The sequence below is a fragment of the Lontra canadensis genome, unplaced genomic scaffold (genome assembly GCF_010015895.1).
Source record: "Lontra canadensis isolate GAN:19392208 unplaced genomic scaffold, GSC_riverotter_1.0 scaffold203, whole genome shotgun sequence".
Lineage (NCBI taxonomy): Eukaryota > Metazoa > Chordata > Mammalia > Carnivora > Mustelidae > Lontra > Lontra canadensis.
The window spans coordinates 75,081-99,926 of record NW_022631197.1 but is presented as its reverse complement, the minus strand read 5'-3'; the positions used below and the strand labels follow the sequence as shown (position 1 = coordinate 99,926).

General features: G+C 41.5%; 1 long non-coding RNA gene across 2 annotated transcripts in view; it reads left to right on the top strand.

The window, feature by feature from the left end:
• LOC116861668 overlaps positions 1–24,846 on the top strand; it is a 95,018-nt gene that overhangs the window by 3,209 nt on the left and 66,963 nt on the right. The window contains exon 1 of one of the 2 annotated variants that reach the window (XR_004381522.1): positions 21,367–21,794. The exons of the other annotated variant lie outside the window; for it this stretch is intronic. This is a non-coding gene — a long non-coding RNA (uncharacterized LOC116861668). Of the gene's footprint in view, positions 1–21,366; positions 21,795–24,846 lie in introns of those variants that run through there. 2 annotated transcript variants of the gene reach the window in all.

Here is a 24,846-nt window from a genome sequence, read left to right as displayed (position 1 = left end):
GGTCTTTTGTATTTTAGATTCAAAATGGTTTACTCTTGACAAATCCATAAAGCAAGGTTTGGGATACTCAGTACTGAGCTTTCGCCAGCCGTTGTCCTGTGGATGAGGCCAACCAGTGGGTCAGGTCAGGACATCTGGTTCTTTTTTTCCCCTGTACAATATTTTTGTGTAGAGAGCGCAGAGTACATTTCAGGAGATTAAAATGTTTAAGGCGCTGACTCTAAATAGATTATTATTTTTATCATCATTATTGACTTTGAGGGAAAAGAAGCTCATGTATGAAATTAATTCTATGGCCATATGGTAAATTTACCTTTCCTTTAGGTTAGATCCTTGGGCAGGAGTGGGGGAGGCATTTGAAAGAAGATATTTTTGGGAAAAGTTTGTCCTGAAATATGTTTCCTTTTAAAGTATTTTCAATTCCATCTCAGTATGCTGAGAAGGAGGGGAATTAGCCTGTTAGCTTTTTTTTCCCCCCTCTCTCTCTAATATCCCCCTCACCCCCATAGCTAATCTGTCGTCAAATTCTGTGAGTCCTTCCTTTAGAACATCTCTCACATCTGGCCTGCAGCCACCACTCCAGAATGATCGTGTCACACGTGGACCATTACAACAGCCTCCTTGCAGGTCCCTTTCCCTCTTCTGTCCATCCCTGCAAACTGAGCTTCCTAGAAGTCTGCTTCGGTCAAAGCATTTCTGAGCTGAGAAGTCCTCCTACGTGGGCCCCATTACCCACAGAATGCACTTCACATGACATGCTGGCCATCCGTTATTTGGTCCTAACTTTCCGACCATGTCTTCCACTAAATCAATGCAGCAGCCCAAGTCTCCTGTTCCCTGTAGCCCAGGTGGCCTGTTGGGCTCCTAAACCCTCCTGGTCTCTTCTCTTAACCCAACCACCCTAGTTTTCTAGCTTGTCTTCAAAATGAGAATCTGTCCTCATGGGCACCCTTCCTTCAGGTTCGACGTTTGTAATACTGTGAAACATTCATCACCTCTCTAAACTCATCCTTCTCACGCTTAAGTCCCATCTCCTCCAAGAAGCCTCCCCTGACTACCACATCTCACGGTGATGTTTTCCTTCCCTCGAATCTGACCATTAGTGATCCATGGGTCGCACTCAGCACATTCATCTTCTTCTTATCTTGTTTTCTACTTTGCCATCTTCTCCCCTGACTCATCAGATAGGGTGAAGTCTCCTAAGACAGGAACTGGTTTGGTCCACTTCCGTTTCCCATGGGAGATACTAATAAGTGTGTGTTGACTGGGTCACAGGGACTTTCAAACGTGCAAGGCACTTTTCTCTCTGGTTACCCCCACTTTAGAGCTATTTGCCAACTCTAATAACTATCTCCACACATGAGAGAAAAGAAAAAAACAAAAGATAACACCTGATTGGTTGTATTTTGCGGTAGCTTAGAAACAGTTCCATTTAAACAGAATGTGGAATTATTGCCCCAAATTAAGTTTGAGTATTATAATGACAAATCTCCATCTATTTCAGCTTTCTGTAACTATCACAGAAATTAAGTCTACTAGCTGCCCCTTATGGTATAAAATTTCAACCACGATTTTAGAAGCAAGAGAGTACAGTCTTTGGGTTTAGACAGCCTTGTGCTCTAACCCAGGGACCACCTCTCAGTAGCTGAGTGGCCTTGGACAGGTGACTTACCGTTCAGCACCCTGACAGAGACAGAGACACTTACCCTGAGGACATTGTGAAGAAAACACATAAAGAAACTAGCTTGACGCATGTGCAATAAATGGGAGAGAAAGATGGTTGGTAGGTACAGATAGAGACCCAGGATGCATGACTGTGTTCATCTCAGTTATATGTCATCAATTTCATGTATTTATGGTGTGTCTTTCCTTTTCTGTCACCAAAGGCAGGGGGAAGGGGAAGGGAACTCAAGAGAGTGAGATTGGTGGATGTGGGGAGAGCTGCAGAAGGCAGGAAAAGGGAGGGAGAGGGAGGACAGAGGGAGAGGGAGATGGAGGGGGTGGCCGCTTTTGGCCTTAGGAGTTTGGAGCCACTGAGTTAATGGATCTGTGGGGACAATGGTGACAGTTGAATACACTTCACAGGGAGGAGCAGAGTCCTGGGTCCTGCATTAAAGGAAAATAAAGAACAGGCACTGGGCTGCAGCGCTGGGGGGAAACAAAGGGTCGGAGCAGTGGACCCCAGCAGGGAGCTGAATTCAGGGAAGGGTCATGTGTTCCTCTTCCTTCCTTTGGGCCCACTATTTAGAAAGAAATAATAACTTGGCAAAACATTGTAGGAGTCAGGTCAAGCTTCCAGAAGTAATTGGTAAAGCAAGATACCATTTAGACAAAACACGGGGCTTGGACCTTTGCCGTCCTTCACCTCCAAACCAGATTCCACGAAAAAGCTGAAAGCAATCAGCCTGAGCTCTGTTCTGTTCCCAAAGTCTGCACCCACCATCACACACTGAACCTTCTCCCTGTGCCCTTACCCCAGAAGGGCAGCTGACTGAGAAATTAGCTCACGTAGCACTGTGGGCAACCTCACAAACACGTCTGTGGACGCTGTTCATTCAATTGCAGTTTTCAAGCTCTTGGGACAGATCAAAGGATATTCTTTCCAATCCTGATCATCTGGTCTGCACCTGCCCCAGGCCAGGAAGAGGAAGAAAAACTGGAACTCCTCTAAGATAAAGGGCAAGGCAGTATTTCTGGAGATCCCTCCTTCTCCCGGCAAACACATTCTAGAGAACCTTCATTAACAGTTATGGTACCTCACCCCCGCTTAGTGGCAGCAACCAACTTGCACTCTCTTTGTCCTCAAAATATGTGATTCTTGTCCTACTCCACGATCATCTGCCAAACCTCGTTAATTAAAAATAAATAAATAAAATGTGGGTCTCTACTTCACCTTCAAAAGGTAAAACTTTTCCTTATACTCTGATTTTCTTTTTAACCATAGAGCTACAAATCTGTGAGACACTACTTCTACATTTTTTGAAAATGTGAATCCAAGGGACTCTGACATCCTACCATTTACCTAGCGGGGGAGATGGATATTAAAATGCTATGCTGAATAAATGAACAGACACACCATGTTTCTGGATTTAAAAAAAAAAAAAAAAGCTCATTGTAAAAGGTAAAGTGTCCCCAAATTAATCTCCACATTTTGAGTAATGCTAATGCCATTTTCACACAAGGTGAGATAGGACTGGTGGTGGGAGCAGAGTTGGGGAACTGGCAAGGGCCCAGGGCACTCTTGCTTGGATGTAAAATGAGGATTCTAAAGTTCATCTGGGTAGTAAACTCAGGAACAAGCCACGACATTTTTCTAAGGAAAGAGGGCAATAGTAAGACAGGGACTTGTTTTATCACACATCCCAGCATGTTATAAAACTGCAATAATTGAATTTTTCGGTTCGTAAGCCATTGGCTCTGGCATAGATTTTTACTGACCTTCATGTATTTCTGTTTCTGTTGTGTTCTCCTCAGTTTCTATTCATTCATTTATTTGGGGTTTAGGGGGGGTTTTGTTTGTTTTGCTGGCCTTGCCCAGGTCTTTAGTTCAGCCACCAATTGCTCTTCCTAGATACTAGTTCTGCTGCCACAACCAATGGAAACCCGGCACTAAGTATGACTTCGCATTAGTTTTCCCATCTGCCTATAGAGCTAATACCCTATGAACCTTTTCACTTCACAAAAACCCTAAAGTCAGTTTGTCTCAAGAACTGAGGAGAATCCTGTGGAATCCATTCACCTGACGAAAGAAGCCCAAAACATACCAGCCTAAGAGTTGTCCCACTTTTCTGAGCAATAATAGAACGCTCCTAATGAACCAAATAGAAATCTGAGTTGCGGAGAGCTTTGTCTGTTGTCCAATTTCGTGGTGTGTTGTTACGGCTCAGGCATGTTGTGGAAACACCTGCTATATTAATTTAAAATAAAACTGAAAGTCCGACTCTTATAAGATATTAGCAATGCGCAAGTCGTGGTGAGAAAAGATTAACTGCATGCCGAGTGTGCATTTATTAAATTAATTTAGAAGTGTGCACCTGTGAATATTATCTTCAAACTCGTATCACTAATATGGCTTAGCACCCAAGTCACCTTTCTATAATACAACATGTCCTCTGAATAGACTTCCTGCCAGTTTAAAGCCTCCCCCTTAACCTTCACCTGCCCATAATCAATCTTCCCCTGAATAGAAGCTTCGAGGAAACAGATGTGCTTGGCATTGCATCCAGATATCCTCGAAACTTCAACTTTCAGCTTTCACGTATAAGAAGTGCATTCCGGCAAAGAGGCCCCTGCAAGGCGTGTGCTTCTTGTTCCCTCTTGAGAGCTTCATGCTGCTAAGAAAAAGAAAACTGTTCTGAATGTAACCGATGAATAAAAGCATAAATGATGTAATATTTGTTATTTGAGACACCTGGAGGCTTCACATGTGTTGTCACCATCGTTTTCCTATATGATATCTATATTTAGTAAAAGAGATATGGGAGATATACTCAATACCGAAGAGTTTAAATGACTTTTTAGCAGTTGAGCTGATGCCCTAAGGAATAGCCATTATGTGCCTTCTATATAGAATTGGAGCCAAAAGGAAAAAGCTTAAGAAAGCTCCATCGATTGGTTAATCCGTTTATTCCTTATGTATTTGAGAGCTTCCTGCGTATTTCTATCCCAGGGTGGAGAGGAATACAAAATTATACACGACACCATCCGTGCCCTGAAGGAATAGCTAGCTTAGCTGCGAGGAGAAGACAGACACACAGACAATTGTTTAGTAGTATGCAAAGAATGTGGTGGCTAAGTATCAATTATTTGTCCTAATTAAATATAAAGGACATCCACAGAGCCCCCTGTTGGAGGAACGGGAACCTGGGCTGGCCAAGACTTGGTCATCTCCATCTTTACAAACTTTGGGCAGACAATTTATTTACCCTCTTTCACTCAGCTTCCTTCTCTATAAAATTGAGATATGGTTACCAAAAAGAGTTGTTATAAAGGTTAAATGGCATAGTAAAAGTAAGGTGCTTAACACAGGACATAGACCACAGTAAGCACTCCCACAGCTGTATCTTTTTCCAAGGTGGCAGAAAGCTCCACTTGAGTGAGGACTTGAACTTAAGCCAGGCTTGTCAATTTCACATTAAGACACAGCGCTTTTGAATCAGCACATTTGCATAGATGCACTTTGGAAATACAGTGAAGGCAGGCATTAGGCAAAGACGAGAAGGAAGAAAGGAAGGGAGAAAGGGAGAAAAGAGGAGCCATAGAAGAAAAGAAGAGCTAGGAAGGAGGAGAAAGAGTGTGGTCTGCTGATGCCTCTACTCTGCACCCTTTTCTGTCTTAAGCATGTCATGTGAGAGCTACAGTAGGCTAGATTCTAGAGTGTTCTGACACAACAAGCAGACAGGTTACACTTTAGAGTTAAACAGATGCTTTAGGCAATTTAAGCAGTAGGTTTTTCAGGGATGGAAGGAGACAGAGAGAGAGAGAGAGAGAGAGGAGAGAGAACAAGACAATTGGAATGGTACCAAAAGTTCAAAAAAAGTAAGATTGCCCAGTCCGAATGACAATGTTGAGAATGAGGAAAGGATGAGTGTAAAGAACTGTTATAAAGAAATAAATAACAGTATCAACAACTTGATCATTGATCAAATAGAGGACAAAAGAAAGACAAGTGACAAAAATGACGCTGATGTATCAGACCCAGTGAACAGGGATGGTGACACCGCCTAAGGAAAATGGGGTGCTGGAAGTAACATTTCATTTTGTAGCATCAAAAATTTCCAACGTGAAAATGGTCATTATGGAACAAATGTTTATCTGGTATCTGTAAATTAATAAGTATGCCTGGGATAACTTTATAATACAAATATAGCAAATATATGTGTGTATCGAAATCCTCAATAATATAAACATGAAATCGAATTTTCTGATCATCGATGATACATAAGATAGAACGCATAATTATCAATTTTTAAAAGATTTTATTTACTTATTTAAGAGGGAGAGAGAGACTGAGCATGAGAAGGGGGAGCGGCAGAGGGAGAAGCAGGCTCCCCACTGAGCAGGGATCCCAATGCGGGACTTACTCCCAGAACCCTGAGATTATGACCTGAGCTGAACTCAGACACTTAACTGAATGAGCCACCCAGGAACCCCTTAACTGTTTTCTTGTTTAATGGCATTTTCTCTAGATAAAAAAGATCTCTCAGATTAAGAAAATGGCTGGCCGAATAACTATCTTAGTGTTTTTTGAACTCTGGGGGAAATAATGAATTTCCAACTCAGCATAATAAATTACCTCTGCAGAATACCTATAGTTCTCTTCTTTTCACCAAGAAAATGCTGGTAGAGAGGGACATATCATTTAAAGAGTCTCGCAGCAAAACAAAATGAAATATTTAAGTTGCTTCTGTTCATAAAACTTCAGATTCTACCTTAGAAGAGCTGAGTTGGACATCATTTTTGCAGAACGTATGAATGATTTGTTTTACAAATGATATAGACACTCCCTTCTGTATTCACTCTAAAGAGAAATCATTCTTAATTTTAAGGTTTGGGAAAGGTTTCCCCACCCCACCCCCACTTTTCTTTCTATGCCCTCTCACTTTGCCCTTTTATTTTCTTTGTTTCAGCCACATTTCATGTTAAGATCCTCTTCAAAATAGGAGAGTTATGCTTTAGTCACTTCCTTATATTAATAGTTTTCAGGATTAGGTATAATTTTATTACAAGCAGATTGTATTTGCCATTTCAAACCCTGGCCCTCGATGTTGAGGGCAGCATGACTGAAAGGATGCACTACTTCAGTCAGCAAGATTTGGAATTAAAATGTAGTCTTATTACTAGAAATTGGTGGGAATAGCATTGACCTGTGGAGACCTGACAGCATTCTGGTTCCTCAAAAGAGACTTGGGTGCTATTCAAGTTTTTAATGAAGACTTTGCCCTGTTTCATTTTACTCAACTGAGTTTTCTGAACCATGTTCCCTGGTTCCTATGGGAGAAATGCCAGCCAAAGGAACAGCACCTGTAATCCATTTCTCGTTCAGGGCTGCCATGCATGATGGTCTAATTGGCATGAACCGGTTTACATTTGAAAGCTATTAATAGCTAATGGTTTAATTGGTACTCCATGAGACATCCAGTTTAATGAACTAAGGGGAAAAGATGTAATATACAAGTGCCGCAGTTAGATCAATAAACATCGTCTGCAGCAAACACAAAAGTTGGGCTTTGCTTCCAAGCTTAAGACCAGGTCAGATCTCTTCACCTCGTACCCCCCTTAGGTCAAGGGGCTAGCGTGCTTGCATGGAGATTGGGGTATGGAACATGAGCTGATATTCTTAAATGTCTTAATTTCAGACCATCTAAATTCTGATTAATTCAGGATTCTACTCCTCCATGTTCAACTTCTGGACCTGCCTCAATGGGACAAAGATGTCTTGAGTAGAAGTGTGGTCATTAGGGAAAAAGAAACAAAACAAAAACAAAGATTAAGAGGCGAGAAAGAGGAAAGAATATTCATGTAGTCAAACTGTGTTCTGTTAGAGTCACTTTTTTAACACCAAGATAAAGACAAAAAAAACAAAAAACAAAAAACAAAAAACAAAACAAAACAAAAACCCAGAAAGAAAATACGCTATCATCTGATATTTAGCAATTGTTATTTTCATTAGCCATTTTGCTCCAAAAATAATTATCCATTGTTGATCTACTCCTCTGATCAACCATTATAGTAGTCTCGGAAGTGGAATTGGAAATGTTCCTACAGTCGCTTCTGCCACTGTCATACGCCCTATGGGAGCTTAGAATATCCCATGGACTGCCTCACTGGCTTCAGGTAAATCATATTTCATGGTGGACAAGTAATAAGTTTAAATGTTACTAGCAATAAAATAAAATTCGCCAAATGATGCAGTAGTATCACAGTTAGTGGGGGTACAGTGGAACAAACATAGAAAACCTGGATTCTAGAACTTGGCTACCATTGTATTGTGATGCACAATATTCTTAAATATGAACTATTAAATTCTTAAACTATGAACCACCCCACTTCACCTAAACCTTCAGGAGCATGCCACCCACCACCTCTTTGCCTTCATTTTGCTCCCTCACCCCACCTCACAATCCCCTACTCCCCCCAACCTGGATTACATTATTCTTTACTGGCAAATTCTGCTCTTCCCTTAAGACAAGCCTGAATAAAGAAAACGTTCTCCTTGCAACTAAAAGGCATGGTGGTGGGGGAAAGAGGAAGGACTTGAATCCAGTTTTGCATCACCTCATGCTAAATTGAACTCTGTTCTTTATCTTTTTCCTATTCCCACTCATCTTACACACCACTGTTAAGCTGACCTTCCTTTAGCTCTCTCTCCCCATTGTCCTGCTGTTACACTAAAACAGTCATCTCTCCATTTTCTACAGCATCCAGTCTAAAAAAATTTCAGCATTAAGGGACCTGCATAATCTTCTCCACTATGAACCACCCCACTTTATGTCTACGCTTTCTGCTCTTCACTAAAGCTGGTGCAGCAGCCCTAGAATTCACCCCCACTTACTTCTACTACTAAGCATTTGCTCATACTGTTTTCTGGGTGGGGGCCGTCCTCCCAACATGCTTCTGAGTGTCCTAATTTCACCCCCATTCCCTCCATGGAACTTTCTTTTCTGAAATATTCCAATAATAGAACTATTCCTTCTCATAAGTGCTCACCATTAAAATCTTGTCATATAATTGTTGCTCTTAGTTAGGTACGATTTTGCATTAATTATTATTCTTCATATATTTTTAAGGACAATTGGGGTAGAAAATGGCATTTTGGTTATTGAGAAATTTTAGCAAACTAATCAGCTACAAACCCACAGCTATACCAGGCAATTCTTTGGATAATGTGGAAGGCACTACCTTATGTGCTGGTTCTCTGGCTTAATTTTTTTTTTTTCCATCTTCTGCCCACATCACTTTCCAGGGCTACATTTTGAGCCAGCTGGATTCCATCCAGAAACAGATTCAAATAGACAATAGGCCAACTAGAATTCCCATCTTCCCTGATTAGATGTGAAATATACAAGCTGGGTGTCATTCACATGCCAGCCACTCAGAATTCTATGTTATCAATTAATTTCTGTTGAGAGCTGAACTGAAGAGTTTGTGACAATTCTGTTTCCAAGGACCTGTAAAATTATGGCTAGACAAGAATTTCAGAGATAGTGACAGATATATAGACTTGTGCCATCTGAAAGAATGTATTCACTACCTGCTACATGACATAAAATAAAATGCCCTATAAACTCCATAGTGAATCATCCTGCCCCCCCCCTTTTATTTTGTAGTAGGATTTGACTGTAAAAATTCTTTGGCTAGGACTTGAATTCTCAGTTGTATGACAATTAGCCAGTCAAATGACAGGCTTTAAATTACTCAAAAGAAAAAGGAAGTTAACACACATTCTGTCAAAGCTACTGGATATTTTTTTAAGGGTTTTGTTTTATTTTATTTTGACAGAGAGAGAGAGATCACAAGTAGGCAGAGAGGCAGGCAGAGGGGGAGGGGAAACAGGCTCCCTGCCAAGCAGAGAGCCCGATGCAGGGTCTCAATCCTAGGACCTTGAGATCATGACCTGAGCCGAAGGCAGAGGCTTTAACCCACTGAGCCACCCAGGCGTCCCTGGATCTTTTTTCTGGTAGCTGTTAAAAATACTTTAGAATAGAGATAGATTTTCCAGGAAGGATATATAAATTACTATAGAAACATGGAATGGGAGAGGTATACCTTAGAGATCATCAAAGTAAAATCTGGCAAACTGAGGCCTGGAGACTATTCAGAGACCCACCTAAAATCACAAAACTCATTCTTACCAGAGAAACTTCTACAGGCTAGACTTCACCGAGAAATGCAAGTCAGTGAAATTCCACCAGGACCAAAGGGAGTTCCTGTGTCCGTTGTACATTAAGACCTAACAGAATGTGAAGGTAGGAGTCCAGCTCTGTTTGTGACCATGGACCATCTAGCTGAGTGCCAGGATGAATAATCAGGTACTGTAGAGAATCCTTGAGACAGGAACAAATACCAGAAAAGGCATTTATTGTTCAGGTATACTCCTTGCAGAAAATCCATTCTCACCTAAATACCCAGGCACTGTTGCTACAGATGAAAGTTATGTAGCTTTAATATAGAGAACCTTCTTTGTGGAGGCATGTTCTAACCTAAGTGGAAAGGATCCTACTGAGATGATGATGACAATAGTATTGATTATTCCTTCAAAACATTGGAGGAAAAGGTTACTTGAACTAAATCATTGGAATTTGCAATATTTGGGTAAGCACCGCAGAAAACTGAATCTGAGAGAGGACAAGCCCGACTCCAAAGAGGTAGTGTGTGGAATAATCAGCATCAGAATTCATGTGTTCTAACTTCTATTTCATTCTATTTCATTCATCTCTGTGTGCTTCAAGAGATTCAAAATACATCACATTTTCTCAATATTAGGGAAAACTTGTTGCATTAGAACCGTTGAGCTGTTCCTCAGAAATATCACCTCATTGAGAAATAAATATTTGAAATTCTTACTCAGATACTGGAATTTTCCCAAGAGAAGTTTAAGAGCAATATTCTTCATAGCTTAATAAATTACATGAGTGTGTATACCATTATATATCTGTATAATTTATGTTTAAAACTGATTTATTTACAAGGGAAGTAAAATCAATCATTATTGGATTATAAATGTATTTCTTAGTCATTAATTTAAAATTCTTTCATGTTGTATTATAAAGAATAACAATTTAATAATTAAAAATAAAAGATTAATTTAGAATACTTAAGTGTGGTTTTGACTTTTTGAAAAACAGTTCTGTTTCTGAAACGTGCTTTAGATTTCCTTTTTTTGTTGTTGTTGTAAGTATCTAAAGGAACCCATTATGATTTTTAGGGCAGTGAAAGAAATATGTGTACGGAAAAGCAGTATTTTTACAAATATTTTTAAGTTATTGGTCATATTTCACTCCACTGGAGAATGTGATCTCAAATCTGGTTGGAATTATAAAGAAATCAAACTTACCAGTATTACAACTTCCGATGAAAGGGAGAATTCTGCTGAGACTGTAAAGATAATGTGGCAGAATAATTACCTGTTTGTCACCGAGCTAAAGCTTATGACAGCGAACGTCGAAAAGGGTTTCTGTGAAAATGGTTTCTTTGGTTCATGAGAATACTTAGTTCATACTATCTTCGATTAAGCCTGCACATTGAACACTTCTGTAACACACGCTTTCCTTTTTCCTATTTGTATTTCAAGCTGTTGTCTATGATAAAAATAAAGCAGGTAACATTCACTACTTAAAGGGAGGACCCAACAAAGTAAAGGTGAGCTCTAACTAAACTCCTTACAGCGCTCTAGTTCTTCTGCCTTCTTGGACATGCTCTCATAATCTCCACCAAGAAACACCAACCCAGAATGGCAAAGGGTTAAAGTAAAAAAAAAGGGGGGGGGCATAAAGATTCAAGACCTTGCAGGAGGAATATAACTCAATAGATATGTCACCATGTGTGAGAGCAGCTTTGATGCTTCTCTAACTCACCACAGAGACTCGAAAGTTCACTCTCACCTCCAGCTAGTTGCAGACATACGCAATGCACTTTCTCAGTCTGTCCTCCACCACAACTTGTAAGTCCTCTGAAGTTCTATGTCATTGGATTTTTCCCAGTTTAGGAGATACACATCCTTTGATTTTATATAGCAATTTATGCTTCCCACAGTGCTGTCCAACACTGAGCTGATCTTGACAACCATGTGGAACACATCACATGACTAAGCATGGGTGCTCCTTTTAAAGAATTAGAAACAGAGCAACGTGCTTAGGCAATATACACTGAGAAACATGTAGGGGTATAAGACCATGATGTATGTAACTTACTCTCAAGTTCAAGGGGGAAATATATATATATATTTCAGTGAGCAGGGGAAGAGAGAGCAAGTGAGCAACTGAGAAAGGAATTGGGGCAAATTGTTAACAACAGAGGAACCTGAGTAAATTATTCTTGCAACTTTTCTATGAGTTAGCTCAACTCCCCAAACCCCAATGAGGTTTTTTGGTAATTATTCTCAAATACAGTCTTTTTTAGGGAGACACAGAGGGGTTAAATAATTCACATACACAAGCTGAGCTGATCGGAGGTGTCATGAAGAACTAGAATCCAGGTCCTCTGTTTCTCCACACTTCCTACAAACTTAACATTTATTTCTGTATACACTGAAAAGCAATTAACACTTCAAGTACTTATAAACCACAATCACATCTTTCTCCAATCAGTCACCAATAATCAGTACCCTCGCCCAGGAAAACTCATTATTTAACTGAAACTTATCTATTATATCACCCACCACAAATCACTTTTACAATCCTACTTTATCTGATCCTCATGACTCCTTGAACAAGGTAACACAGGCAGAATGGGACCCATTTTACAGATTAAGAAACAGGTTACGAAGGGAGTATATCATTATTATTCATAGCCACTAAGTGGCAGTCATATTCTATACATAGATAATCAAGTCCTAAAATTCCAGAACCAGTACTCTTTCCAATACCTCCTCCTGATGTTCCAATGCCTTTTTATACACTGAGTGATTATATCTAAATCTTCTTGGGCTCATGTTGTATTTAGCAATAGAAAAAAAGAACATTCTTATAAAGAACAAAATCACTGAGAAAGATGCTTATGCTTTATTTACTGATATTACATTTAATGACAGTTAAGATTTATTAAGTACCTACCTGCCATGTACAAGTAAGTGCTTTATATACATCATCTAATTTAAATTTTTCAACAATTCTATGACCTGGAGTCCCCATCATGCAAATAAGGAAACAGGATCTGAGAACTTGACTCACGTGACCGATGTGTTTGACCTACAGGGACCAACTCAGCACCTGGACCTCTCCACATGCCCTCTCATTAATCAAATCATCCTTATTCCACATTTCTATTTTTTTCTTTAAGCTTGGTTGATAGTTTAACCAATTCCTGTATCATATGTCCAGTAATTTTTAAATTCTGTGAGTGAGAGCATATTTTCCAAGAACACAATTTGTATGGAAAAGCATATGGATGAAAAAGCAGGACCACATTTTACATCAACAGCGGCCCCCTCACACTTGTAGCATTCAATAAATGTTTGCTAGGTGAACTAATGATGTTCAGAGTTCTCTAAAAAGCTTTTAAGATGTCATGATCTAAATACTTAAACACAAAAGCTAAAAATTAAATAGTTTCAAGTCACCAAACCTCAGGTCTATAGCAAAACACACATTTTCAAAGCCAGAAAAAAGAAATAATTTAAAAATATTTTTCACATTTTTTTAAAAAGACTTTTCCTTGGAAGATTGAACTACTCTGTAATTAATTGGACAGATCTGGCTTTAGAGTGCTCTGGATAACCTCTTAAATGATCCCGTCTTGTCTATATGACAAAAAGAGATGCTCAGTCTTACTGCTAATTGGACTTTGTGATTTTTCTCTTTGCTCTGAATAATTGGGATAAAAAGTGAAGACAGCTGACATTCTAAGGTTCTCTCACATGGGGCTGTGGGGTGGCTCAGTGGGTTAAGCGTCTGCCTTCGGCTCAGGTCATGATCCCAGGATCCTGTGGCAGAGCCCCGCATTGGCTCCCAGCTCAGCGGCAGTCTGCTTTCCCCTCTCCACCTGCCTGATGCTCCCCTTGCTTGTGTTCTCTCTCTCTCTCTCTCTCTCTCTCTCATATAAATAAATAAAAATAAAATAAATAAGGTACCTTCACTGGCACACTGAGCAATGATGTAGTAAGGGACCAGTCAGGAAAGAGGTGAGGTCAGGATAAGTGGTAGGATATACAATATACATTTTTCCCTCTCTTCTTCCAAACCACACTTTCAGCCCTCCTTTTTGTGGTTTCTTCCCACTCCAAAGTTTTCAATAATACTCATCTATATACATTTTTCCTCAAATAAGAATGGTTAGGTGAGCTGAGAAGTGAGACCACATTCACTTTCTTCCTTCCTCCATAAGTAATATGACTCCCATCCTGGCCCCTTCATACGGGCACAGCACACAACCTTAAGTGCACAACTTAACCTTTCTGTAATGTAAGGAAATTTCAGGGTAAAAACTGCATTCATAGAAGTCAGTCACATATCAGGTCTCAGGTTACTCAGCTTGGCACTAGTTTAAAGCATAAAGCAGTTCCTTTTAGAAAAGACCCATTATCACTGACTTTGCTGTCCATCATCCTTGCCTCAGGCTCTGGCTCTTAGCCTCTCATTCTTCTTACTAATGCACCTGCCAGCCCCAGACCAGGGTACTTGCAGATTCTGCAGAAGGAGGCTTTTTCCTGTCTTGGTCTCCACATATCCTCCACCATCCCTTCCAGAGGGCATGTCCTGCTGTTGGCTGTGTCCAGGTCTCTGTCCCACATAGCTCCTGCTTTCTCTTCACCCTCTCAGCCCAATCTGCTCTCCTGTGCTTTGCCCCAGCTACTCTCTCTCTGGCATATATGACTTTGTATGTGCAGTTTATTCCTCCCCTGTCCCCTGTCCCCTGGAGGGGACAATCTGAATTTGGCACATACTGAATTTCCTGGATGTTCATGTTTTCTACGTCTCTTTAACCCATTGTTTTCTAGCAAAAGCTTTGTTGGGTTTTTTAACACAAACCCCAACACCCTGAGTTTACCTGATCCCCTGAAAAACTGTGCCCCAGGCTGAAGTCACAACAGTAACACTCATGTTACTGCTAGTGATTATCAATTACTGCCTTTTTATTTTTTTTAAACATTTTATTTATTTGACAGACAGAATACAAGTAGGCAGAAAGAGAGGAAGGGAAGCAGGTTCCCTACTGAGTAGAGAGCCTGATAGGGGGCTCGATCCCAGGACCCTGGGATCATGACCTGAGCTGAAGGCAGAGGCTTTAACCCACTGAGCCACCCAGACACCCCAATTACTGCCTTTTTAAAGAGATCCCTATTGTTTTCCTTTATATAATTAAATATTCATATTTAAACACAGAAACCGGCGATTCACAGATCTGTACCCCTGGGGCTAATAATACATTATATATTAATAAAAAATTAAAAATTAAAAAAAATAAACACAAAAACCTGGGCAGCTGTTGATAGGATCACCCTTGGCTAATGCTTACTGAAAAAAGGAATATGTTTTTTACTCAGCTAGCACAAATAATACCAAACTCGTACCCTAAAAGACCCTCAGAAAAGGGAGGAAAAACCTAGGGATACTGAGTACTTAGCTCATGATGGGACACTGCTATTCACATTAAAGCTTTATTTGTCATTCTAGTTATAAGTAAAGGAACTAAATGAAAACACTACACACCTGTAGAGCTAGGAATTGGACCCAAGTCAGTTTGTCTCCCCAAATCAATGCTGTCTCTCCCAAAGAAAGTTCTATATAAATGCTAAACAGTAAAACCCCATCACTAATTATGTGAAAGCAGTTTACATTTTCCTGCAATTTACACCTTTTTTTTTTTTCCCAGACGAATTAAATCTCCAACACTGGTAAAGTGCTTCTTCCCACAATTTACTAGGTTTTTTGGTAAAAAGCTAAATGAAGTTTGGCTGTGAAGCTGGTGAGGAAGAGAAGACTGAGCTTCCAATAAAAACTTGTTAACTGGTGTGCAGCACTGTGCCCATTAAGGGTGGAAACTTCCTACAGAATATAGACTGGTCTGTACATCGTTTGTTAAGGGCTGGCCTGAGTGCTCATCTCTCAGACCTGTCTGGTGGGCTTAAGCCCAAGCCAGCCTCGAAAGGGCGGGAAACAACCCCTACCCACCCCACCCCCCTGCCCCAGGAAGACACTATTGGTGATTTCGAATCTAGGACATCACAATGCCCGTGCTGCTCCATGTTTTCTGTAAGGCATTAACACTGTTCCAAATAAGCAAGACATACCTATACTTACTTAATGTGTTTTCCTTTGATTTACATGCCCTTGCTTCTTAAATCATTTCCAGAAATCCTTAGGAAATGTGAAATAAATGTGTTATCTTTTCCTCCAACGGAATGTCAGATCACTTCTTGAAAGATCCTTTCCAAACGCTTTAGTTCAAACCAATTTTAACAAACTTGAATATATACACCATAATTAGGAAGCCAATTTATTCAGTTAATTTGCATCAGTCTAAATAATTTTTCCTGACAGATGACTTCCGTTCTAAGTACCAAGTACTTTTTAATCCTAGTCAGGTTATTGCTAAGGATAAATGATTTCACATTTCTCATAAAGATGCCAGTCATTAAGAATATTAACGCAAATTCCTTCCCCTTGAATAGAAATGAGCTGTTATGTTAGCCATGTTGCTGCGTCAGCTTTTCTATTGTCGAATACAACAAATGATGAGAAAATCAATTTACTCTTTAGAATTAGTCAAGTGAGGAATCCTTTGAAGTGGGGGTGCAGAGTTTTGCCTGGGTTCTCTAATCACATAAAAGCGGGTACTGTATATACGTTGGTAAAATGTTGTGAAATTTAATGAGGACTATTTGCTGCCATCGACCTTCCAGACAGAAACTATCTCTGAAAAAGAATTCCCCACTCCTAAAATAGAGGTCTGATGAGCAGCAGATGTGGTTTAAATGAACCCTTGTTCAACTGAACTAAGAATATATTTTGATCTGTATGAGGCACAGGCCAGAAAAGGGGGTGTTGGGGGTGGGGGGATTATATCACAGCCTTGGCCTTGGGCTTGGTGGTGAGTTTGAATATATTTATTTGCCCCATAAAGTTTCTCTTGTAAGGCCGAATGCAAATGAGCTTTTAGTGAATAGTTTCTAATAGTCAGAGGATGCCATACATGCTCTGCTTACGAAACAATTTACAGTTTTACTTTGTCGTCTCAGAATGTGTGGAGGAAGGAAATTCAATGGGCAGGCATAACCTTTAGAGTGATCTGTGCCCTGACAATGATTTGCAAGTTCCACAACTTTTTGTCTCTCCACCCATAAAGGGAAGATTAGATCGTTGTTCAAGAATGACAAGCATTTAATATTTGGAAATGACTAAATAATGAAGGGCCTGGAGTCTATAGAAATGCAGAGGAGAAAAGAAGATTAATTTCCAGCCAAAATCTAGTACAAACATGACCTTCCTATTGTAAATCTCATGAATAGGAAAGAAATTACATCTAAAGCTTTGTTTCTAGGGCTCAGAATTTGGAAATATATTAATACTGGAATGCTTCCGATGGGGGGGGGAGAAAAGATCTGTTTATTATAATCTCTTGTCCGTGGAGATGAGAAAAATTCTTTCTGCTACATTTTACAGAAAGAATGCAGTTGGTGAAGATTTAAATGACAGGAATGGAAGGGTCATCTTTTCATTCTTTTGCCTTCAGGCAGGGCTCAACTTAAGTCATCTCAGGAAAGAGAACAGTGCTGTTGCTCCCAAAAATCTCCAGGTGAGAAGGATAAAAATTAAAACAGGCAGATGGGAAAGCTCTAAGGCCTTGAAATTAATAAAGGTCAGTTCTGGCTGACATTCATTTCAGTTAAAAATCGTTCCTATTTGCAAATAGCCTGACACTTAGCAACACTCCAAAGGAAGTGATGTTTGGCACCAGTTCTCTGAAAATTCCATTTAGTATTAGTATTCATGTCTGGTCATTGTTTTGTTCACCTCCTCTTCACCCTGACGGTGAGGAAAGTCCTGACTGAAGATTCTAGAATGACCAAACACAGGACATCCGACCCTGCACACATGGGATCAACAGCAGATTGTTAGTCTCATATACTCACAGCCCAGGGGAGGAAGACACAACACGCCCATAGAGCCACACAGAGGTTGCACTGAGGAACAGAGTGAACAAGAAAATGCTGTGGGGGGTGGGCTTTGTAGTAACAAGAGGATGAGGTGTACCTTGATTCCCAGGGTGGGATACGGTTGGCTTGATTCAGTGACTGTGTGGTCTGGCAGGGAAGTGAAACTTATTAGGCTGAAGACCAGGTGGAGTGCAGCTGGTCCAGCTGCAAGGAAGCTAGCCAGGTGGGAAGCCTTTTCCACTCAGGAGGGAAGGGAGTTCGCTTTCCCTTGGCTATATTTGGCCCCTCTCAGAGTAATATCTATGCCACACTTAGTGTGTCTCATGTGAGGAGAGTTGCTTCTGACTGGATAAATAAATATGAAGACATAAACAGTTTTCTAGCTAGACTATTCTCATGCCAAGCCTATATAATTAGCTAGATGATTCATGCAGAAGTATCCTTTGCTACTCACTTTGATTTGAATGAAAAGAGGAAGAGAGCTCGAAATCATCCAGACAAATTACATATTTAATTCCTCACTTGATTTCGATTTGTCACAAGGTGAATATTGACTAACTTGAGACTTAGAGCCAAAGGGCTGAAAATGGTCTAGCTCATGGAAGTGAAGGGGTTTCCGTCTTCCATTTGTCATGAAGAATTCTGTCAGGAAATGCGGTCAAGTCAAACTCTCTCTCCCTTTCCCTGCCAGTTAACAAGTGAAAAAATAAAGGATATGGGGAGACCAATCGTTTCAGGTGGAGCTTGGACATCTGATGTTAATCCTGGGCCTGTTTATAATATTTTGGGCAAGGCATTTAATCCCTCTGGCCCCCAAGTTCTGTACTTTCTCATGAGGAAGTCAAACTAGGCCAAGAGTTTTAATATACTTCTTTAGTGGCAAAACCCTCATTTCAAACAAAATTATAAAAGAGGAATGAAGTTTTTTGTTTGAGTCCAATGAGTGGAGCCCAAGCCCAATTGACCTGGCCTCTCCCTCACATTTCCTTCTCTCCAGTTCTTCCCCAAAGATTCCTAAAACACTTCCTCGAGAGCCTAGGGTTCCTTAGAACCCAGTTTGAAAACCAGCAAATGAGCTACTATCTCAAGTTCCTGTCAGCTTTCAGCAGAATGGAAAAATGGTAGGCTGGGTGGTCAGATAGACGTGGGTTCAAATCCTCGACCTGTCATTTCCTTCGCTGTGTTACCAGTTTCTCCATCTGGAAAGTGAAGATAAAAGTCTGTTTTAGGACAAATGCTACATTAAGAATGCATGTAAAGCATCCAGCCAGTGCCTGGAGCCTCACAGAGCCTCATGAATGGTAGCTATTATAAATATTATGGCTCTGACCTGAGCAGGACCAAACGAGGAAAGATCTTATCCATGAACTACTAAATTGCAATGAAACCTCTGTCATTCCTGCAGCCCAAACCCCACGAACTTGAGGCTAACATTTCTCTTTCGAACCTGAATTGGCTCTTATTGTTCTGAATTAGTGGAGGCGGGGACAGTCTTCTAATTGACTGAACATTTTGTATGTATTGGCGAGCATGTACTGTGTAGACACACCCCAGTTCTCTTAAATGACACCAAGGTCGAAGCAACCACCACAGATGGAATTTAAAGCACGTTGCTTTCACCAAAGAATAACAGGAGAAATGTCATTAAGAACACTTTAGTACGAAGCCACAAGAAATGTGGTACCTGACAGCTCATGGTCTGTATTTCACCCCGTATCATAAAACAATTCACCAGAGAGCATTGTTCGTTCGTGGACCTGCTGTTGTGATAGCCTGCTTTCTTTCGGTAGTGGAGGAGTTCCCCCATAAAATGCATCCCAGAAGTCTGATTTCTGAAAAATCTCACCTTTGGGGAATTTCCCTGGCATTCTATTACGTTAGCTCCACTTTATAGGTCCTCTAAATGTACAGTAGCGGAGACTCAAGTACAAGCCAACCATCCTGTTACCCTCACGAACTTACATCCGAGAGGAAGCTGATTCAAGCAAAGTTTGGACGCTCCCCTCCCTGTTTTATGAAGCTTTCCTTTTCTTTTTAAAATTTATGAACATTTCCAAACATATGCAAAAGTGCAGGATATCACACACCCCCATAAGCCTAAGGTCCAGCTCCACGATCAGTACTCCACCACTAGGTGGCAGTTCACCTGAGCCTGGGGAGTTAGGCCGGGCCCCTTCCACTTCAAGGGGACCCTTGCACTCCAAGAATGGCGGCCCAGGTAAGATCAGGTCTAACGGCCGCCCCCCCCCCCCCGCCCCCGAAGTTAAATCCAGTCCACACCCATTAAGCTCCCTGTGCGGTAGGCCATCCTGGAGAACCACATAGCGCCCCCAACGTAGGAAGGCACATAGCACAGTAGGAATGAGAGCAGAGAAGCTGAACACAGCAGAGAGAAAAGGGGGAACTTTGGGAAGGACTTTGTGGAAAGTTGGGATTTAACTGAGCTTTGAAGGAAACGGGAGTGCAGACGTTCCGGACTGAGGAGGAGGATGTAAGGCTAGGAAGCTAAGGAGCTGAAAGGCCATCTTTACAGTATGATTCATATTATTTTTTAACTCATTTTTTAAAAAAGATTTTATTTAGTTATTTGAGAGAGAGAGAGATCACAAGTAGGCAGAGAAGCAGGCAGAGAGAGAGGAAGGGAAGCAGGCTCCCTGCCAAGCAAGGAGCCTGATGCATGGATCGATCCCAGGACCTTGAGATCATGACCTCAGCCAAAGGCAAAGGCCTTAACCCACTGAGCCACCCAGGCACACCTGATTCATGTTCTAATGTGCTGGGGTAGGTGAGGCCGAGGAAGGTCTGGGAAGTTGCTAATGGGTGTGGAGACACGTGGAAGTTTTTAATCCCAGGATGAGAAAGATCCTTAGGAGTTGGGGAAGTTGGGGAGCTGTGCCCGGAACTGGGCAGAGTAACAACCATCTGAGCTGAGAAGGTAGCAAAGCTGGGGAGAGAGGGAAGCAGGAAGGACTGATGCTGAGAGGGAATCAGAACTTTCTCACCCTGAGCTCTGGAGAGGGGAGGTGAAGCCCGGGGGTCGGGGTGGGGGGCGGGGGAAGAACCCTCTGGCTCGGTCTCTCGCTCCCACAGAGAAAAGCGTGAGCCCCATGGAGACCACAACTCGAGGATGAAAACAGGAGCTTAAGCCCGGGCTCTGGGAGCTCCCTGCAAACACCATCGCCGGGAAAACACGAGCCCGGGAATGAAGAGAAGCGGCCGAAGCACCTGGTCGGAGTCTCCGAAACACCAGTGTTTACTAAGCACTTGGGCTCCGGACCGCCCTCCTTTCCAAACCCCACATCTTCCAGGCACTCCATCCCGCCACAGGCGGCTACTGTGCCGGCGCGCGGGGCGTGGGGAGCCGGAACCGCACGCCGGGCAGCCCGGGCCGCCCGCCCTCCGAGGAGCCGGCCCCCGCGGCCGGCCGGCCAGCTGCAGCTCGCTGTTTGTTTGCCGCGGTTTGCATACACATATTGGGTTGCCCTTTTTTTTTTCCTTCTTTTTTTTTTTTTTTTCTTTTTTTTTCCAGTCAGTTCAGCAGTGTCCCGAAATTCACCCCCAGTGTAACTTCTGCCTCTGCTCCTCCTCTTCTTGGAACTGCCTTTTGTTTGTCTGGCAGCCTTGGTTCTATGGGGGTGTGTGATGATAATAATACGCGGGCTTATATAACCCTCTTCATCTCGCAAGCACTTCGCAGACAGTCCCTAATGAATCTTCGGGCCGCTGTCAGGCCGGGTGGCTGGAGCGGGCCGAGAGCAAACCCCCAGCCCGGGCGCGCGGAGGCCAGAGGGGAGGGCGGTGCGGGTCAGAGGCCAGGCCTCCCTGGCTCCCCGCGCCTCGGAGGTCAGGGCAGATAAGGAACAATGACTCTCGGCCTGGGGAGGAGGAAGGAAGTCCCGCTGCCACCTTATCTCTGCTCCTGTGTACGCTCCGGGCTCCCAGAGCTTGTTCTCTAGAGAAGACTTGGAAGGCGGCTTTTGTAAGTATGATGCTCTGCTTTTGCTTTAAAAAGGAAGGAAACAAACTTTCCTTACTGCCTTTGTCCAGGTCACAGTATCTGTTGGTTAAAAGCATTTCCCTCTCTCGGATTCTTAGGTGATGGAAAGTGTGTTTCTGGCCCAAGCCCTCCGCCCAGTTGGGTCCCTCCTAAAAGTGATAGGACCGGAAAGAGGCTGGGGTGGGTAATTCATTTAACAGAAGAACCCCCAGGCCAGGGGCTGCAGTTGGCCACTGTGACCCGATCCCGGTTGTGTCTGACTGGTCTACACACATCTCCTCACCCTAGAGAGGAATCCTGGTTATTCACCTGGCGTGTCAGGCAACCAGAAAGGATGGCAGGACTTTAATCTTAAGTTTTTCTGCTTGCCGTGCTTGCCGTTTCAGACAAATTGAATTGCTGGAAGTTTCTTTTCACACTATGAAAGAAATCCCATCTTTCCGTGGAGGCTTGAAACTTGCACAGGCTTGTGTAAACTCTACAAAACCCTGTAACAGCAGTGGAAGTGTGATTTGTTACTGTTTTTCACTGCCTCGCTGAAGGGTCTAAATATTAAAGGAACATAGACACTAACTTCTCAAGCCCTGGCAAAAACCAAAGCTCTGTCATTCAACTGCGTCTTTGTAAAGAATGCTGAATGCAGGGTCATTTTCTCAGGGGAGATGCTCATTGCATTGAGAAATTGTCTTTCAACAAAATGAATTTAAAACCCTAGACTAACACTAAGATACAATCTCTGAACTTATTTCAGTTCTATTTTGGGTCGTTGTACAATTTGCATTTATAAAACAATCATGATAAGCTGGTGCACAGTGGCATATAGAAAACTACTGTCTTTGCTCAGGTAAGAAAACTAAGAAATACAGATTAGCAAGACCTCTCACTTTTAGTGCTAGAAGCACTCTAATGAGCTTGACCGTCTTTATCTTTAGATAAGCAGATCTGAAAACCACATATAATGGGTATGTGTAAATGTGTTTATACGTACAAAGTATGTGTGTGTTTATACATACAAATGTATGTAAGAGTTTAGGATAATTAAATATATATTTACACATACACATACTCTTACATTTCTTATATCTATCTGGTGCTCAGAATTTTACATGATATTATATCCAAAATGGGCCAAGTGGAAAGATTTCATATCAAGTTCAGAATGCTGTAGAGCTATTTATTCGGCAAACATAGGAAACGTTACAAAATTACTTCTATTTTAAAGAATCCCTTTAAATGACATTTCCACTTAGAATTCTCTGAGGATTCCAAGAAATTCTAAGGCATAATTAAAGTTGAAAATGAGACTGGATTGTAGTTGCTTTTACCCCTGAATTTAAAAGTGATCTGTCAACACTAAATTCTATATGCTAGCTAATTTAATTACAAAGATCACCCACATAATCTCAACATTAGCTTCAAAGGCATACTCAGTCATAGTAGAAGGAATACAAACCATGATGGGGTCCAGATTTGAGGCTTGCTTTTGCTATTACCTGGTTATATGACCAGCAACAAGACCTTTAAGATTTATAGCCTCAGGTTTCCCATTTATGAGATATGACCAATACCACTTACTCCAAAGACAGGATTGTTGAAAAGACTGAAAGGAGATAATATATGTGAACTACCTAGCATGGTGTCTGAAAATGGCGGTCTGTTTTAGGGCTTTTCCATTTCCATTTTCATCTTTGATTCAATTCATTCATTTATTGAGCATCTACTATGTATTACATGCTACACTAAGGAACAATGCTGCAAAGGTGAATGAGATTAATATCCTGCCTGGAAGAGTTTATAATCTAAGGGGACAGTTGGAAACAACAGATAATTTTCTTAACAGTGCACTACCTGCAAAAACAGAAGAGATTAAGATTAAGATTAAGTGACAGAATTGAAACCAGGGTGATTAGTTCTGCCTTCTGTCAGTCGAAGGAACTTGCGCAAAGATGACAGTGATTGCGTGAGTCTTATTAAAGGATCAGCAAGAGGTGTGGAAGGACCTTGCAGAAGAGGAGAGCTGGAGAGAAGAAAGTGTGAGAAAGCCTGGGGTTGAAAGCTAATTTCAGTTGGTGCTAGACTGTTGAACCTACAAGGGGCTGGAGATTTTGTCAGGGACCCAATCATGAATATTCTGGTGCCTCATGTTGAGGTGTTTAGACCTATTACTCTAATAAAACTCAAACTCATGCGTGGATCAGCTCGTGATCTTCAAAAAGTCTGTTTTATAGGTTCATATCGATTAAAAAAAATGGGCTGAAATGTAAACCAACTGCATCATTAAGACAGTATTTGATTTAATAGATGATGTATTTGTTTGTAGCAAAGCCATCCCAATGATGGAAGCATGGAGGCCCCAGCTCCTTAACTTACCACACTGACACTGTCAGGATCACTCTTTAATCAATGGGAATCAATTTGCATGGATCGAAGAAGGCAGAGAGCAGCTATGATTTTTGTTTTAGGAAGGTTTTACATAGAACATCTAGCATTCAGTACGGGGGGGTGGTGGGCAAGGCCAAGGGAGTTGGCAATGCTATAAACTAGGAGAGTGGTTCAAAGACTACTGTAGTGTACAGGGAGAAATTCCTAAGCAATGTAGGTGGACAAGTAGGACACAGATTCCAGAAATATTTAGAAGGTAGGACATTCTCCACTTGGGGGCTGAATGAGGGAATGAAAGGAAAAGGAAAGGTCTGTATTAGTTTTGGGCTCAAGGGGAATACCACAAAAACAGAAGGAGATACAACTTTGTAACAAAAAATTGGGTTATGGGGGGTTGAAGTGTCAGTAAGAAGATAGACTGCAACACTGAGTAAAAAAAATCAAAAAAGTGTTTTAGAAAGTATAAAATTACCCCATTGGGGGGGTGGATTTTAAGCTCATCGTATTATGCTTGATGCCCCCAAGAAATGTCAATATCTGGGCTTACTGGGCTCTGAGCTTTCATCTTGCATCCCTGCTGTTGAGCGGATTGTTTTTCCATTAACTTTTCAACAGGAAGGCCATGTCTAGGGCAGCCTTGCCAATAGCTATG